Source organism: Opisthorchis viverrini (genome assembly GCF_000715545.1).
Source record: "Opisthorchis viverrini unplaced genomic scaffold opera_v5_188, whole genome shotgun sequence".
NCBI lineage: Eukaryota > Metazoa > Platyhelminthes > Trematoda > Opisthorchiida > Opisthorchiidae > Opisthorchis > Opisthorchis viverrini.
In genome coordinates, this window is record NW_008751842.1 from 773,588 (window position 1) to 793,951 (window position 20,364).

Genomic DNA, 20,364 nt, shown 5'->3' on the forward strand with positions numbered 1-20,364 from the left:
CAACCGATGTCAGTGGCGTTCTTGTTGTCACTTTCTATCCAGATTGCCTGAGTAAATGTCTGGAGGTGTAGGCACCTTGGGATGATTGTGTTAAGCTAGCACTAAGTCACTTCTTCGCCCAACTTTATTCTTTTCTTTACAATAAGGCTTTCAAATAGGTCATGGTTGTACAGCAGTGAAGCATCGGTGCTGAACACTGATATCATGCTGTCGATGATGATGATGATGATTACGGTCCAATGGTTGAAAGTCTCCTCCAAATGGACCGTACATGCACAATGCTGGATGGTTCATTTCCGTAATTCAAGCAGCAACTCTGTGGACAATGCAAACGTCCGCTTGAAAAAACAGTTACCCGGCGCAGACACAATAGAGCAGGTCATACGGAAAGTTTCCCGACACGCCAAGTGGCTCACGCGGGAATATGAGATGCATTAGTTATACACTGAAACCGGCGGGAAATGTCGGATGGTAATGACCACGTTATTGATGTTGTCTGTCGAATGACTACGCATGCATTTTACCTCGTTTTGAGGCACTTGGCACCGCGAATCTCGAGACTGCACCATCGTGGCATTGCCGATTGAGACCTGCGGTGGAGATTGAACATATGGTTTCCACCGGACGATATGGCGCTCTTGCATCTATTCGTTCTTTGTATTTGGAGGTCATTTGGTTCTAAAAAGTAGGAAGCATTCTTTGCAGATATTTCCTCAAATTTCTTCTCCATTCATCAGCGGTAGCTGTCGGATTACAACCCAACGAAACAAGGTGCACTCCTTACATTTGTTCCCAAGCCCCCACCGAAGCCTTCGACGTTCGGCGTAAACAACTGAACCGAGTGATGTATAAGCTTCAGGAACTGAAACCAAAGAGGGCTGCAGCCGTCATTAGGCAGTTGATTGTTCAGCGTCAGCTGTTGTTGCGCCAACCCTCGACAGCTGCAACTGACGACCTTTGGTTGGCAATCGAGGATACTGCTTTTTAGTCCAGGTGGCGGTCTAGCAACACGGATTTGGGCTTCCGTGTTGCTTGTTACCAGCTGACTGGCCACCGCTGGTGATCAACGGTCTGCGTATCATATCATGTGGACTTTATTGATGGCGAACCTTGCCCATCTTTTACAGCGCTTCTCATGCCCATCCCAAAAGTAAAACCACAGATGGATAGTTTGCTTGGTCTCAACATGTCCAGAAAACGCGGAGTTGCACTTCAAAAAAGGTGCGTCTCGTGATGTTGACCCGGACCAAAGCATGGCCTCCAGCAGCGTGTTCCAGAAGTCAGCGTGCATCCATATATTCGGCTCCAAATGGGAGCTAATTGACAGCTGTGAAGTGGTGTCCTACTACCAGGACTAACGGTGTGGAGTGGTAGCTGGAGGAAAGGGAAGTCGATCAGCGCGTGTGACCCATACAGGGTCTGTCATCTACACACTGTTAGTCTGTTGATGAGACCTCATGCACATCATTTACTCATCAAAACAGTCAATGAGATTCTACTTTCCATTTTGAACAATTTGGACCTTCGAATTTTCTTCGAAAGAGATGGATGGGCGCGCGTCGGCCAATTAATAAGTTACCGTAGACTTTTAGCAGCATCCTAGGTGTGTGCTTCAGCTAAGGTCGTTCAGAAGCCCTCTATTAGTGACATGTTTGTCCCGGCAGCTTTTGCTTGTTAGAATTGAGAACTCTGTTTAACGATAAGCTTGCATGGACCATCAACGTCTGCAAGTCGTAAGTTCTTCCAAACTCGCGTAATTTATCCGACAATAACGAAAGCATCTTCTATACCGATAATTCGGAATTACAAATATCGAGTTCCCTGAACACTTAATTCGCTATTCCACCAGTTAAGCAGATATCTATAGAAAGAAGTATTCACGGAGTGGCTGCGGCATTTTTTGCATCCACGAGGACTATGCAATTTCTAGAAAGCTCGATGAATTATTCCAGCCGAAGAAGCTTCGACGAATTTCATCCAATGTAAGCGACTCACGTTTTACCGCAGTTCGTGACATTTCATTACATTGGAGCACCGTTTTAATAGTTATCAGTGAGTGATTACCTTCAGGCCTGCCTCACTTAAATAAATCATTCATGCAGATAATTTGCGGAGCAACTTATTATTTATCGGTATTCTTCACTGTGAAGCAGTTAACATTAAGAATCCTGTAGCTTTTGGGTTTCATTTATGCCTTGTATCCATAGCCGGAATGCGCAATAAAAGCCCAGCTACCTTGACGATAAATAAGGCCAAATATTGCCAATCATCATGATAGCTGCACTCGCAGCTGGTATCCTCGGCTAATTATTATAAATGCTATTGTACATACTGATGGTCAGGCCTCAACTCCGCATGCAGGACTGACCCAGCTTCAAACAACAGTTCTCCTTACCCATACAGGTTTGTGTTTTTGAGCACCTTGGTAACTTATACTTACTGTCTCTACCCATCATGCAGGTTATTATAAGGCCCAAGCTATACATAATACTCGAATTCAACGACATACAGCGGCCCCTCATATCTACAAGTTCACCCGTCTTCTAAATCCACGTCAAAAAATAGTCAATCATCCTTGGCGAATTAGGTCTCTATTTATTAGCTGCATGGGTAAAAACTGAATATGTAGTCGATCCAATTCTGGTTTTCAGGAACCGCTTTCACTCGACATGGTTCCTGTGAGAGCAACTACGTAACCAGTCACAACTCATGAACATCTACAATATCATCTAAAACACAATCTAAAAAATTTGTAATGCCCAACCCACCAGTTCCCAATCCACAGTTCCCGATCGGTGTCCATAGGGAAGCCGTAGTATTACTGTCATAAATGTCAACCTGATAATCTCTAAGGTAGTCCAATTAGTGATAATCGGAGAACCTTGTGTACATTGATGATTCGATAGCGAGTATGAATTAGTGAACGCAGGGAAGTTAAAATTAAAGAGGGATATAAAAAGTCAGTCATCAGACCAAGCGGAATAGGCTTGAGCACTAGGATCCACGGGGCGTATCAATCAGCGAACGCACACCCATAGATGCAGCTGTATTGGAATCCTGATGGGTGAGTGGTTACTTAGCGTCCATTCCACTCAATAGAGCGCTGAATCCTAAATTCACTACACTTCTGCTTCCTGATACCGGTACGATACATCTCACCAAAACAGACAACTAAGTCGTCCTCATCCTGAAATGCAATCGTCCCACACTCAACCTCGACAGCAGGCCCGGAAAAAGGGGCTTCACTCTGGGAAACTAAGCAACAAACATGTTTGTGTTTGCAAACCGGCACTTCTCAAAAATGCGTATCCCCCCTGAAAAATATACGACGCAGTCTTCATCCCAAAGAAACTAGCGCGCCAAAAATGCGTTCCCCCCTGAAAAAATATACGCGCAGTCTTCATCCCAAAGAAACTAGCGCGCCGTCAACTCGGTCAAAAGTTACTCAAACGGATTTGGCGTCTTCTAGAAACAGAGCTTTACCTATTCTCCAAAAAGATAACTGCAGGATTCACAGAAGGTGAGCCGGGAACTTGAGAGGCGGGGAACCACTGAAAAGCACACAAACAAGTCATGATACTGGACCTTAAAACGGAAAATGTACTACTTAATACATTCGACATACATCCAAAGGAATAAGCCAACCGCTTTCTCCTTAAGGAATAAATATTTGGAGCCCACAAGTGACCCAACAGTGGTACTTGAAGCCTGCAGAAGACATTGTGCAGGTTTGTATTTCAGTTCGAAGAACTAACCAAATCCAAACTTGGCGGGGCGTAGCTACAGATGGCCTATAACAAAGCTGGTCTTCACGGGGGAGATTGTCTGCCGCCTACCGCACGGAACAAAACGCTCCAGTCTGTCAAGATGCAAATAGTAATCCTGAAGAAAACGCCATTTAAGTGAGCAAAGCATTTCCAGCTACGTCTTTGTCAGCCGCTCGACAAGGACAACTTCTCGCTGCTATGAAACAAGTAATTGTCACACCAATCCACTAAGCTCTTGCCCTCTTATCGCTCGTTAACTACAGGCCTATTTGTTACACCGGCGTACCGTGCCAGTTGATGGAACGTGTTTCAAAGTGTACCATTTTAAATTATTTCGATACCAGAACCTTGCTTTCGTGACGAACGTCCGGAAATTTATGGACAACCTAACCCCACCCGAAAATGAAGGATGCACATTGAACGCTATTCGTCTCGGCTCCGCAAAACCACTTGATTGGGTCCTACAAGTTCCGCAAATGAGAAAAACTGGAGTCTCATGGTATTTGGTGGGGATACGCAGTTCTGGATTAAGGCACTTCTATTGGATAAAATTTTAGGGTGAATGCCAGTTCGACTTAACCTTCTGCTTTCCATTGGGGTTCCACGAGGGACCGTTTCGGAACAACTCATATTTCTTATCTAAATCGACAACCTTCCAGATGTGTTTCAAAGCTCTTGTGTACTTTTCGCGAACGGCTTGAAATCCTAGGGTTTCAGCACCAGCTCCAAACAAATGGATGTAGACGCTACAAAGCAAAATCCGCTGGATTGGCACCTTCCTATGAATCGCGAAATGTGCATTTGGAGGAGACCCAACAGACCTCTTTGTAGTACGCGGTAAAAACGGGTCAGAAAGTAATGCGGTAATATACCAAAAAAATTTGAGTATTTGGCTGTCTTCAAATATCTCCTTTTTAGTGCATCCTGAAAAATCGGCTCAGAAGGCCTTTGTTATTCTATGGATGATTCGGAGCCCCTTCACACGTATCGTTCACCTGGAACTCCAGGCACTAAATGGCCTACTTAAGAACGCGTCTTGACTACGCCAACAAAGCAAAGGACTAAGGACGCAAGAAGGACGTGGCCCTCCTTGAGGGCGTCTAAACAGCCCCTACGAAAATGCCTGCTGCAATCGTGTACGCTGACTGAGAAGCGCGCCCAGGGGTGCTCCGTCTCTTCCTCCCGATTTGTCATCGCTTACGAGGGAAACTAATAAATACTTGTTTTCCGTTTGAACAAGGTTCGGCCAACGGCCCTAGCTTTGGCTCAACTTATACATAACGGGGACATATCAGGGCATTTTTCAAGGTCAGGGCGCACACTTTTATAGGGCAACAATTTTCCCATTTCGATTATTTAATGCGTAGGATAACACTCCCTGACTGTTGTTTACGCCGCACCTGGGACCCGGTTGAAAGCACTTTTATACGCTTTTCATGTAAGTCTTCACAAGTGCAAATTTGCTGCCTTGCGCTGAGAACTTGAAGTGCTGTATTGCATCCGTTTTCTTCTGTGTTTTTCGGGCTGATAGAAGCCACTGCATGACAGGAGCAAATCTGACACGTGAAGCTTGGGTGAAACCCTTGATCGTGTGTATCAACCGGTGAATCCAGGAAACCATCTATCTGATCAAGTGGCAGCTCTGCACCGGTTCTCGACCCGCTGTTCAGCTCAATACTGCACGGTAAAAAGCTCCTAAGTTTAAATGAAAGCAATTTACAGTTGAGTAGAGGCGGAAAGATTCGAAACGAAACGCCAGAAGTTCTAAGGGCCGATCCTTAGACGCACGCCTCAGATTCCTCTTCAGTCATATTTTGAACGGAAAAAACTTCTATATTAAGTTATTTTATTTGACGATATATTCGAACTCTTGAAATCTTCCCCAGACAGCGACATTTTTACGTCAATTTGTTTAGGCATCGTCAAGGTCCACTGTGGGCGCCTGATTCATATTCTTAACGAATGCCACCGCTTGGCATTGTCTCGGGTGGGGAATTTTATGGATGCCATTTTTCCCAAGAGTTTTCTCCTCTATTGGTTTTGGAAAATTTTTTCATAGAGGAGAAGAACGATAACTACATCTTCTTGTTCGCACAAACTCACAATGGAGTAGCCAACTGCGAACCATGTAGCAAGGAGTTTCCTACCGTTGAAGAAGACGTCCCACCAAACGCGGCCAGGGAGGCCGTCGCTGCTAGTAAGTTTCGCGTATCTCTTTATGGTAGTCAACACCCGCTGTATTGTGTGCATCGAAAGTTGTGTACTCACCGGAATACTGCCTCCTTGATGGTGCCACGACGGACTTTTTGGGTTCATGGGCAGTGCAAGCAAGCACTATAATAGGCCGCTCAGCACTTCGGAGTTCGGTACAACTTCAGCGGAGCGAGACGGTCTTTTGGACGTAATTAGCATGTTACACGGATTGTTGTATTTGCCGACTGATACACAGGGTCGAGGCTTTTTCCCAAGTTTCCGGGTCAATTTTGTTCTTGTCGTTCATCGACTGCCGGTCACCTGAAAGACACAAGCGAAAAAGGGCGTGGCCCTGCTGTTTAAGTTCTCAGCGTGGAGCAGTGAGCTCGCATAAATTATCTCGTATTACGTTGAACTGGGTTCCAGATGTAGCGTGAAAAACCGCGAATGAAGGCTATTCCACGCAGCAACTATCTGAAATGCGTAAACATTTCGCCCAATGTAGGGTGAAGGGATGGTAAGGATTTGTTGTACTATATACATGTCATTAGACTGCGGCTCGTAATGGCAGAGGGCTGAGAACGGCTACAATTTCTAACTACCGCAGTGAGGCCCGACCTCAAAAACGACGACTCACGTTCTGGTGAAGATAGTAGACACTGACGAATTTGGCCTAATTTGGCGTCGTTAAGTACATAACTAATTATATGATCGTCCATGAAGCTGTGTAGGAAAGGCTTACGTGTGAATAGACGGTTTGACAAATTGTGTTTCAATTGTACGTGCCGTGGTAGCTCCTTCGTGTTGCCAGGCACCTGGCTTGAAGACATCAATAGGGGTAGAAGTATCGTGTATTTGAGGGTGCTAGGACGAAAAATAGATTAAAAGCCATCTCAGACAGTTTTTAGAACGGTTCAGATTGACCATTCAGAACGTGGAGCTGCAGTTAAACACAAGCCACGTAAGCAGTAGCACATTGACTAGGATATGGGTGACTTTCTGATAATATATGCAGCGCGGGGGTAAGTACTAACCAATCCGTAAGTTGAGTGAGTCTGGATGAATGAATAGCTGGAAGCATGAAAGTGGAGGCGATAAGATGAAAGCGTGAGTTGCCTAGTTGTGGTGCACGTTGAGCGATGGTGTGACTTCAGTATGGCCTGGGTGAAAGATTAAAGGCTTTGAGAAATTATATGCGTCCAGGGCGTCGCAGCGCATGCGTTTTTGAGCCTCTGTTAACTTTGACATGGGAGAGCATTTTATACTCTGCAATATTAGGTGTTTTGGATTCATAGGGCGTTACCATGGAATACGTGCTACAACAGAAAACAGCCCAGTGATGAGGTCTTCCAACACAAGCAGCTTTTTCATAAATGTTCCGCGAATGCAGTTACAATTACTGGTATTTTCAATGGCGGGCTAGAGCATTTTATACTCTGCAATATTAGGTGTTTTGGATTCATAGGGCGTTACCATGGAATACGTGCTACAACAGAAAACAGCCCAGTGATGAGGTCTTCCAACACAAGCAGCTTTTTCATAAATGTTCCGCGAATGCAGTTACAATTACTGGTATTTTCAATGGCGGGCTAATCGTTTTAATCGTAAAGTTGTTTAAATCGCCCTTAATGTGCTAAGACGCTGCAGGAAATTCGAGGAGCAGTGATGTTACATGAAGTATGATTCACTGGGCGTGTTTTCAGGGTCAACCGAAATGTATTTAACTCTGTGGGCGAGGCAGTAAATGGAGGAAAATAAGGTCCGAACCCACTGTAGAAGGTAGAGTATGAAGCTCAGCATGGAGTTACACGGGTCTTCAGGAGGATGTCATGTAGTTGTGGGGGAGTTGTCAGCCGTGCCGTCTCAAACCACCTTGGGTCCAGGGTTTGTGGAAGTGAAGCACAGGGTACAGAAAGATTTGGTGGATGTTTGAGGTTTGGGTAGCGGATAAGAAGCCTGGTGACAATGCTACTGCGTTTCCGAAAGGAATTTTCACAAGTTATGTTGAGGGAGATAGGGCTATCGTTTCTTTTGAAATGCACTGTATAGGTGAGGGAAAGCAGAAGTGCAGTGGAGTTGTAATTTATTGGTTTAAAGAAGCGAATTTAACGCCAAGTACCTGTCTACTCATTAAATTATCACCCCGGCTGCATCCGTGGGCACACGTTTGAAGAAGTATGAGGCTTCTGAATTCCTAGGATCGCTTCTATACCGCTTTAGCTTACAATCGCCTTGTATACCCCCTTGTACATCCCCTCCAACGTTAATTTTGTTGCTTCTGCGACGGTTACCATTCTGCTTAATCATTCCTTTATTCGATTTCACACCGGCAACTACTACACTCATTCTGTTTTGTCTGTCTCACAATCACGCGTGAAAATCGTGACATGAATACGGCAACATGTCAACTCCCGTTCCTTGACTTTTTGAAGAAAGCCAGGTGATGCCACATTCTTCTTTTCACGTTCCGTGCACTGCAACGACACATATATAAGGACAGAACACGGTCAACCGCACAAACACACGCGCAGCAGGCGCGCACCAGAACACAGGTCGGTTCAACACACCAAAAACTGTGGACAATCAGGAACGTGTGGTAGTGGATCTACCAGAAGAAACATGACTACCTGCACTCAAACGAACTCGGAGGAACCATTACAACTTGCACTCAGGACGATAAGTCCTCCGTTTGGACCGTTCTTTATTTTTGGCATTGTATTTGACTTGATTAAGGTGCACTCAGTTGTTGTAACCTCACGCTCTCAAAACACGGGCTTTATTAGTGTCCCTCTCTTGTCTTCTGATTTATTAAATGGTTTTCGGTGCTAACAAAAGATAACACCAAGACGTCCAATCATGCTTATTACCAGTGAAACTTCACGTCACACATCGGTGCATACACGTGTCTTTCATTATCGAATGACCGATTGAGCGAGTTTTAAGCCTAAATTTATGGTAATAAGACATCTGTGCAATTTTGCCCAGGATATGGAGTTCACCACACATTTTTCTCTCAGGATCCCGGTCGAGCAAAAGTGGCTTCCGGAAAATGAGAACTGGAGTGAATACCAAGTGTACACTGTTTATATCACCGTCCCTTTTCCACGAAATTCCAACTACCCACAAACCTCACCAGTTCTGCTCTTATTCTGGCTGTAACACTATGGTCATATCTGAAAGTATGCCACCCACTAGTTTTGAATAAACATTATTAATATTACGCAAATAATATAAATATATATATATTATGCAAATAATATATAAAAACATGATTTGCTGGAAGGTGGTTGTGTACTTTTCAGGCGTGGGCATGGTAGGTCGGCGTCCGTGAATATAAAGGACCGATTTTGGCCGTTGGATTAGGCTGCCATGCATAGCTGATCCCTCATAACCTGCGTCGCTAATATGTTTGGGCCTAGCAGTTGCGGTAAAGATAAACGACAACACAAACAGTCATGGGTATGGAAGTGATGTTAGGCTCTCGTGTATAGTTCAGGCCTCAAAACCAGCGTTGCGCATAGGTATTGACCGGGTAGTCACAATAGGTAGACAAGGCTAGCGATTCATCCTACGGTTATCATAATGAATACGAGTGCCTGCTCTGCTCTCAGACAGTAACATTGTGCCTTAAAACGTATTCCAGTTAACCGGTGCCATTGTTTTTAATGAGAAATTCACATGCAGATATCTGAAAACGCATTGTTATCTGCTGGCTAGTTGTGCATGTCTGAAGAAGAGGACCATCAACGCACGTGCTCAGTCGCGTTACTACTGTACAATGTATCAAGTTTTCTTCCGTCATTATACTGAACGCAAGACAAGTTTTCGAGAAACGTTGTAGTGACGAGGTTAGCAAACAAAACTCAACTAATTCGTTACGTTTGACGAGTATGACACATCCAATTCCATTCGCGTAGTCGCCTTGGTGGAATTTGTATTGGATATTTAGCAAAGGTTATCCTAATTTAAGAACATCGCTCAACGCAAAGATATGCTTAGAGTTGATTCGTGCTTCATCTCAAACGTGAAGTCACATGAGGATAAGCGGTGATCAGTGGCCTCGAGAGTTCGCTCACTCAATCAGAATGCTACGAGCAGCATATCGCTGAAACGTGCAACAAGATTAGCTTGACTCTCTGTTAACTTCATAACTTTGAAAATCCCATAAGCCTGACGAATTCCGCTTTCGTTTATTTCTAGCCGGCTTGCTCTGAGGCTTGATCTTTTGTGGTTTGCGACGTGCCCGGTTATATCTGTTCCGGATTCTGGCAATCGGGTAATGACTACCTTGAACGCTTGGCAGGCACTTTTCACATTCATTCATTTGAAATGACATTTCTTTATTTTTGTCAGACTGCCTCGGGTAAATGTATTGGGTATGGGCTGGAGCGACCACTACTCTCAGCCAGCTCTTCTGACACTGTTGGTTCCATTCTTACTGAATTTGGTTTTGAGAAAGCTGGCCTGTCTCTTTTCTCGCTGTATACTAAGATCCTCATGATGTCAAACCTTCCTTCTTTCAAGTCGAGCGCTGTGTCAATTTGTTTATTGTATTTTTTCCTTTTAAAAGTTCCTACCATAATATCTGCATGTTAAATGCTCGCTTATCCAGGTATCACTGGCGAAAGTGGCCGTTGAAACCATGCAGGCCGAACATCAGCCCGGTATTCTGACAAACCGTTGATAACTGAGTTAATCAAACCTTTTGTAACGAACGAATTTTAGCAAATAGTAATGATAGGCTACAGCTGAACGACGCGAACAAACAAGTTTGGTTTCGGTCATGTGCACCATTTCATGTATCCGTGAGACTCACAGGCGTTTTAAATCGTCATCGGTGTGGTTACACCACATTCTTTTGTTCTGAGCTTTGTGTTGCTGCTTGGAATTAGCAACTCCTAAACTTGTGTTTGGAATAACGCTTGATCCAATTATCTAAGTAGTGCGTTGCATTATTGAGCTACCATTTGAACAAATTCACTTGCAGCATTTTGCATGTGGCTCAACGTAGCCCAACGTACTGCTGGAAGCAATCAGCGCGTTTATGGAATAACTTTTAAACGGTCCACCTTATCCCAAATCGGACCTCTTTTGCACTTTCGAAAGATGCTCCTTCAGCATGTGCATAAATCACGCACTATTGCCTGAACTTCAGCAAGGAGAACGTCCCGTAGGGAACTCTGCTGTGTGCAGCTTATTGTACAGTGTGGAAAATACATCATTCTTTTGCCTTGCATTTTCTTGGGCGAATTCGGCTTCACTTGCTACGATGTGATTCATAGCAGTTTAGTGTCGAAAAATTGCCTATGCGACAGGAACATTGAAAAGCTGACGGATTAATACGGCGCTGAATCGTACCACAAACATTAAAAAAGTACAAAATGCTGTCGCAAGTAAGACGGCTTTCCTGATATTTATGCGAGTTTACATTCAGTCCATAAAGCGAGATTTTTGGATGATACTGCATTATAACCTCCCCAAATATTTGAAAATTTCGCGGAACCCAACATCAGTGCCCCAAACCCTCCACGATTAAAGGTGGCACAGCTTGTACCCAACATGTGTCTTAACGTTTGGCCGTAAATTGGATAAGTGCCTTTCTTCGTTGGTTCCACATGCAGCGCCCACGTGTCGTCTGATCGTGCCCATAAACCCTGTGCTGGAAAGACATGTGTAGTTACTCCTCACAAACTGCACGATTATAACAGCGCCGCACTTGCTTACAAGGTTAAATACCTGTGATGAGCTTTTCAAACAAAAATTACCTTAGTGAATGGGTTAGAGGTTCATAGGTGCTGCGAACTGCCCTTTTTATATTCGAAGAGAAGAATTTCTCACAACACCGCGAGTTATTCGGCTGCCAGATTACTGCAAAACAGTAACCGACTAATCGCTTATTTTGTACTTTATAATACTTGGGGTTCAGGGACCTCGCTGCGTGATTTTGGATAAGTCTCACCTCAGTACTAGTGTCTCGTAAATAAATGAATGATCATACACCGTTATAGCCATCGCTGTTGCTCACTTCTTTCATCTGTTTCTTTTTGAACCAAATAAAATGAATATACATGAAAGAAGTAGTAGAAGCAATAGAGGTATTTTGGCCTCAACTTTAGAGGGGACAGAGAAATTTATCAGCGTGTGTCCATCTATTCCCAGAGTAGAACATTCACAAACCTGATATAAATGTGCAGTCCACGTGTGAGGCAGGCAAAAGTTGAGCTGAGCGGATCATGTAAGTCAATGTGGGGCTGTAAAAACATTTGGGTTGCTCTTGTTAACGAAAACTGGAAGCACTGAGAACCTAAAGAGCAGTGCTACACTTTTGTAGTTAAGGTGAACAGAAGCCGCTGAACGTCAAGTACGAACCCGACCCAGGTGATCTGGGCGAAAGACTCGATCCTGTGTATCATTAAGCAAATAATGGATATCAGCTAGCATTTTTTAAATCCTGACGGCTAAATTGTATTTACGGTTTCCGTTTCAAAAAGTGGCAATGAATTTATTGAAGTTTATTCGGAGAGGGCTAATAAGACGGCACATCATGCCGGACGCGTACTGGGCTCCTTGGCAGCACAATGCTCCCACTCAAAAAACCTTTGCGAATGGAATGATACTTTTTATTTTGAAATCTTTCATTTTGTTTCGCATATGCTCAAACCAAAAACTACTGCAGTCCACTTACATCTTTTCGCGTATCACCGAATTTCATTGTCCGCTGAAGCAATTGTACCCCTGGCGAAAAAATTCTGATGGATTACTTTCCGAGCGTCACTGGGACCACTGGGCTCAAAAACTTCGGCTGGTATCCTGTACTCAATTGCCTATCTGTTATAGTCCATCTGGAAGGCTCAATAGCTTTAGAAAATTGAATTCCATTGTGTAAATACTGAGTGCCGACGCGTGTCCCTAACCGACCACGAAATCTGCACCCCGAATAATTGGAACATGAACCAATCAGAGCCAAGCAAAAGCCTTGCCCGTGACAGAGGCGCACCCTCCAAATAAACGTGGACTGTCTTGAGGGCACTTTGTCTTCCATGGCAGTAGACCAGGCTCGGAAACTTCACGCCTTCAAGAGAATTTTTGCGTGCTGCCTAGGGTGAGAAAAACTTACCAAAAAGACAGCTGAGGGAAATCCAGGTGCCAAGGGGAAAAATGATCGCAACATATGTTGCGACGAATAGCATTACCTCGTGATATCACGAGATAATGCTATTCGTCGACGATTATACATGATACTGGCATCGTCAGCATACAGTCGCCGGTGCGACCGAATTTTTTTAAATCATATCGGTCATTTGCAGTGAGCTGTTGCAAGGGAACTCAATCTAGCCCAACCGGAAAGCAAGCACGCCAAATAGCCCGAAGAACCCGCTGAGTTCCCAGTTCTCACCGGCTATCTCGGATAAGAACATCTTGTCGACAATGAGGAATTAAACGTAGCATCAACTCAACTAGCTGGAATGAGTAGGAAGCCAAGTGTGCGTTAAAGCAAATTGACAACCATGAAATAATTGTCATTCCTTGGGACGACGAAATAGTAGATCACTACCCGTCTAAGAGCTGTAGCGCTGAGTTTCATGTCCTCGTGACAGACAAGCATGTCACTTAATCTGGATAAAGTCTTATAACGGAATGAGAAAATGAGCAATTAGCGAAACCTAAGGCTAGCCTACCACAAACATCTGAGGTACCGACACCTCCGAAACCCATTAAGACAATCTAGATAGAGGTTGATATCGTGAACGCCACTGACATTGGTTACATCCTGTGTATTTCAGTGTATCCACCTGAGCACAGGAAGGATTAGGTTGACTCCATCTTCAAAGCGGAATATCTCCGGGAGAGATGTCTTAGTAGTTAGTACTCGAATTTACCGAACGAAATGCCCTTGTTTTGAGTCCGACCTCTTCTTTTCGAATTCCCCTATATAAGCTTGGGCAACGTGGCAGCATACCAGCCCTCGTGCTTCCCTCTGGTGGCATGCAGTTAGGCGTCGAAAGGGTGCTACAACTGAACGATTTCTTAACATTCTTCATTTCCTTCTGCCACGTCATATTCTGTCCACCACTTCACGATACAGCTACCACCTCGATGTGATCGTGTGGTATCATCGCTACAGTGATCCTGAGGATTGTAGTGGCTGGAACTTCGTTCCACAAGGTATAACCATGTCAGGAAGACCAACTTTGAGCATCCAAGAGCAACTAGACCCCGCTCTACGAGTAATCGTACTACGAGGTGGTCTGGTGGTATGGTCGTACTGCGATCAGCGTTGAGGCAGTAATTACTGCCTCAACGCTGACACCTTAAGGTGTCACACGAGATGACCAGCACGTCTATATTCTTGGAAGCGTTGATGTTCTCTTCCCAAGTGAGGAAGTGTTGGAAAACATATGCCTTATAGGGTTTAACATTCCGTGTCTGTTAAGGTGGTAGAGCTGCCAAAGATTTAAACAGAGGGGTTAGAAGACAACAAAAGGTAAGTTTAATGATCTAACAGAGATCAACTATGACCCACTGGCAAATGGGAATTTGGCCGAGCTTAAGAAATCCGCCAGTTAATAGCCGCATTTCCGAAGTTAAGTTGACCGGTTCAATCAAAGTCAATGCATCTCGACGATGTGAACAGCGTTTGTTTATTTTGTCAGCATACACTTCGAAAGATGGAAGCTAAAGTGGAAAAGAAATGCAGAATCCACAAAGGGACTTCTAGTGTCCGGGAGTCCGACTTTTGATTCATAGGCTAGAGGAATGGCCCCGGAACAAAGCCCTACATTCTTTTTCTACTCTCTGGGCCAGACATTCGACGAAAAGGCTCAAGGTGGGGTGCATCGACTAAGCCTCCTTCCTCGCCCCGGTCAACCTGGAAATATCGATCGTCTACATAGTTTGTCCACCGATACTACTCCACCCTCTTTCAACCATACAAGCAAATGATCCTGGGTCATTTGATTTCCACTTATCTGACCGATGTTCCTTACACACGCTATTTATTAACAATAATCAAAACAACACGAGATCAAATTTACATAGGGGTTTTCAAAACTTGTACTCCATGTCAATTTGGCAAACAGGCAGTCCTACCCAGACCTTGCACTCCCTTAAAATTGCTTTTTGCTGTCTCTGATCCAAGCGTGGTCACGTCAAGGACGAACTCAGCTCTTTCAACTTTCACTCTTTCGTGTTTGCAGTGAGCCAGACGTGATGAATCGTGGAATGTATAACGTATGGGTTGCATTCAGCTCCAGAACTGAACGCACTTTGCCTGATTTAATTCAAGCCGAAAGTCGTCTTTGAGTCGTTCAGTGATCCAACTCCGTTAAGCTCAATGCCACTCGACAGGAGAATGTTACCCGGTTGTAGTGTTTTCATGTACACCAATGAACTGCAGATGTGATGCCTAGGAGGATACTTTCTATTGATATTTGTCTGGACTCACTTATCAAGCAAAAAGAACTGAGATTGTCATGCTTGTGCGCAATATCAATGCTTCTTTCAGGCTCTTGCGAGTCAGCACGAAACCTGCTAATATCATTCACCCCCGCATGTATCCGCCTATCGGCCCTCTCGCACTCCCTCCCCTACCCATCGAATGATGTGCGATCAATTCATCTGCCAGTCTACTAGCCATTGTTCCGTGTCTAAACTATCGTTCAGAAGAAGAAATCACTTACCAACCTCAAAAGGTGTGGTCCACGTTTCAGCCTTCAACGCCCATACTCTATGTCAAATTGAGCAACAGATATCTCCGACCGATACCTTGCTTTCTACCTCTGTCAATGCATGTTGTGTCTCCGAAATACGCATCCAAAACCTCACTTCGGTCGTGCACCTCGAGTCGCTTAGGGCCAGCTCAAATACCTAACATTCCACTTTACATGCATTTCACGACCCTGGCGCAATGGCTCGTGATAACTCCGGTGAGGGAGTTGAATTCATCCCCAAGGCTGAAAGCGATTTACTGAACTGGATCCCAACGGACAGTCATTTTCGCGCTATGCGGTTGTGACTCAATTAAGATCAATGCGATTCGGCGCGGTAAGCTGTTTTATTTGTTTTATCAGCATACGCCTCGATAGACTGAAGTTCTGAAAGCGAAAAGGGCGGATTTTATCGAGATTTGTCGTGACTATTTCGGTTAGCAATGGCGAATATAGTGATCCTTACAAGTGATATGAATGTCCAAGTTAGACGACTGGGCCCGGAAGAAGTAGAGGTAGGCTACATACTTGGATTTAATGCTCATCGTACGGATACTGGGGTGTGACAACCTCATCTGCGTGCGGATCATCGCCTGTTGCTCCCAGCACAAGCGCTCACATCGAGTTATTTGGAGGCCACCAACTGCAAGATGGCCATGGACTCAATTGAACCATGTGGCTATCAGTTACTGATGGAGAAACTTAATTAAAGATTCCCGTTCCACCTGGGATACGCAACTTGACTCTGATCATGCCATTATGCGGGCCCGGTTATCGCTTCGATTTCCGTCAGCATTAAGCGTGCCAAATCAGAGGAATTCACCTCATCTGTCACACTACAATCAGAACTAATACAACTTCCAAGATACGTAAAACGCTCCACAACTTCCAGTATTTCTCCCTGGCTTGTAAGTGGCTTGTTCAGTGACTGCACGTCCACAAGCATGACCTTACGCATGTGGATGCAAAGTGCATACCAAACGATGGGATGACTGGTCAGTTCATCCAAGAACACTTGCGCCTTTTCCTCCTTTTCGAACATGAGAACGATGTCGTCTGCATATTCCAGATCGATAAGGTTTTCTCCACAGGCTATTTGAACACCAGGGTTTTGGAGACCCTCCAGCGTTCGTATTTCATCGATCACGAAGTTAAAAAAAATGGAGAGAGTGGGCATCCCTGACGGACACCGCTTTGTGTACGAAAGCTTTTGGTGAGCTCTCCGTATACTTTCACAAGTCCGGAAGTCTGAGAATACAAAGAACGTATTATGCTTACAAAATCCCGGGGCATTCCTTGTTGGGAAAGCGTGTCAAGAGGAACAAACCGACCAACCGAGTCGAATGCGCCCTGGAAATCCAGGGATACGAGAATCGTGGGTCGTATGTACGTATGGTGTTGTTCTAACACCTGACGGAGTGTGAAGATTTGGCCAACGCAACTCCCACCAGGCCGGAATCTTGCTTGCTGCTCTCGAGTCAGTGTCTCACAAGCCACTGTAAGGCGACGAAGCACATTTGACGTCAACATTCTCGTTACTACCGGGGTCAAGCCAACCCCCCACCGTGGTTACCACACTCACTGCGCGTCCCTTTTTTGAAAATGGGCATTATCCCCGTCTCTCCCCGGTTGTCTGGGACAGACACCGTTTCCCAAATGCAGGCAAATACATCAGACCAGCGTTGGCTGAGGACCTCACCCCCGTCTTTGAGCAATGAGGGTAGGAGGTCATCCGGACTAGGAGCTCGGTGACGCTTGAGAGAATGTATGCAGTCATAAACTTCCGAGGCCGTTTGTGGTTTCACGTTCACCGTCCAGGGTTCTACTTCACCTGCGGGCTCTAGATGAGTCCCAGCTGGTGGCCACGACGGTTGTTCGAAGAATCCAGCCCACCAGTCAAGGTGTTCCACTTTGCTCGAGATTTTCGTTCCATTATGATGCTTATGGTTTCACTCACAAGTAGTTTCCGGGGGCCGGTCGCACGGATCAATTGAAATAATCTTCGGGCATTACCGGCTTTCTGGACCTCTTGCATTTCTTTGGCTTTCTGTGTCCACCATACTTCACGGTCTGCCCGCACGCTCACCTTCAGTTGGCTTCTGATAATTCTTCGCACTCAGTTGTATTCGGGACCGGATGGGATATTTCTCTGAGATTTAGGTGGTGCCAGTGGTCTGATATCCAGTGCCCACGTGCGCCTGATTGAGCCGTGCCACAGGCAGAATTCCCAGCACTACGCGAGGAGGTGGTAATCTCGTCCCAGGATGCGTTCACACCTGATGGTGGAGCATATGGAAGAGACTCTAAGACGATTCTGGTAAGTTCGTCTGACATCCGCATCTACCAGTCTCTCAGTTGCCAAGCGATTTGTCTGCACCTTATGCAGCCCAGGGAAACGTAGAAAGAACCGACTCCGGACTTGTGTGTGGTCGGAATCCACAAACGTGTTCCAGAATGACCAGCAGTCAGTTATTGATCCGCGCCATTGCTAGCTAATGGCAACGAGGTCGATTTGAGTTTGTGGGCGGTATGCCGTTGGAGGACACCATGTGGCCGGATGACTTCGGCTATTTTGGAAGTCAGTACTGCATACATATACCCTGCGATCAACACACAGCTGAAGCAATCGTTCCCCATTGTCCGTACGTACCGAGTCCAATCCATATCGACCTTTAATTGAGTCTCAGACACACTAAGCCTGTCCACGTGTGCATTCATATCTCCGGCAACCACAACTATGTCTGAGATTTTAGCTCGCTGCAGCAGGGCATTCAGGGCGTCGTAAAACCTGTCTTTGACGGCGTCGGAGCTACAGTCATTCGGGGTGTAGGCAGACACGATAAACAGACCGATCAACTTGCCTCTTTTGAGAGTCCTTCACGAACATTGCCAGACGAACTGCACAGAGGCGACTATCAAGAGGTATCCAGTCAAGTAGAGATACTTCCGCCCGATGACTGAGCACGATACCAACCCCTGCACATCCCGCCGCAGCAGCCTCTGGATCACCAGAGGTGCGCAGCCGGAAGCGAGTGAAGACTGACGGAGCGGTTAGCTCAATCATTGCATCTTGAATTCTCGTTTCTGAGACACAGCAAACCTCAATACAAAGTCAGTCCAGTGTGAGTGCACAAGCAGTTTTTTGTCCTGCTTGCTTCAGAGTGTGGACATTGAACGCGGCCAGATAGACTGGGTGTCGAGGTTTGAAGATTGATTTGGAGATACCTTAGGATGTCGGTGCCATGTGACGCCATGTTGCGCTCAAAACCGATGCAAGACGAACGGAGGCATCAGTCCTAAGTGCTGGGCCTGCAAGAAGAGAGCTATTAATCGGGTGGGGAGAGGGGGAAGAAAAATTATGTGGAAGGGAAAGAAAGGAGGCGTCAGCAGTAGCCTGTGTTTGCTTCCCCCCTGCTGTATGAAGCAAGCAAGGCGACGTGGCTGATGGCACCATGCGACGGTCGATGTGGCATGAGATTATTATTATTTGTAAGTGTCATGGTTGTACGTGGGCTGGGATACTGTCAGGGCGCTCACACCTAGGCACGAGGGCGATTAGTGTCCTCAACCAAAGCCTTCGTCTCAAAAGCCGAACCGCAAGGCAGCGGTGTTTGGCGAGAAATGCAAATGCATTGCCATCCCTACGGAACGAGTCACCACATGTTCCAACCCCCAACATGGAGGTCCAGGAGACTGTGTTTGTCAGACCTCTAGCCATTAACCGACCTGGTATGAGAGGCTCTATGAGCACCGTGGGGACACTCTCCAGTATAGCTCAATGGGTCGCTGAGGTGCGCGAACCGTCACACCACGGTAAGGTCCAGTCTCTTCGTGACGGATGAGTTCACCACACCAAGTAAGGCCAGATAAGTCTGTCTTCTTTTACCCATCCTCTTCAAATATGACCATGGAAGATTCACTTTCAGCTTCTAATGCTTGTAGGGTGGAAATTCACTCAGGATATTCGCTCGTATACACCGAGCACGCGGACGACGTACCACCACTTGGACCTGATGCCCTTGTAGTGCAAACGTTGAGTAATCTGAATTATTCTGCGTCAAAGTTTGGGACGATTTCAGCACCTACAAGAATGTAGTGTTGCTGCAAAACTGAGTGGGCTGGAGCCTAAACTCATGCTTGAGGATGAGCCGATAGAAGTAGTAGACAAATTTGTCTGCCTGGACAGCCACAGTCCCGGTAGTCTAGCGAAATAGGACATTTCCATCCGGATTGGGTAGACCAGAACAGCTTCCGTGAATCTGCATTACCTGTAGCACTCACGTGACATAGGCTTATCCGTCAACGATCGAGTTTACGATGCTGCAATGCGCTCCACACTGTTATGTGTATAATAGTCGGCCGGTGTGCGCTGTGGGGGTCAAAATACTTGCAGTATTTGAGCATTGATGTCTTCGGAGCATTGCCGGAGTCTGGTGGGAACACCGGATCACTAGTGCTGAAGCACATCGAATGGTTTCCAGGGGGAATAACCTGCCTAATAATAATAATCGTTTAACTTTTGCACCCTTTCGGTGCCTAGCTGCCATGCTACCCGCAGGAAGCACGAGGGCTGGGATACTGCCAGGTTGCCCAAGCCTAGACAGGAGAAGTCGGGTTCGAACCATGGACCTTCCGGTCAGTAAATTCGCGCTCTAACCACTTCGGCCATCTCGCCCACCATGGTAGGTGAAGCGATC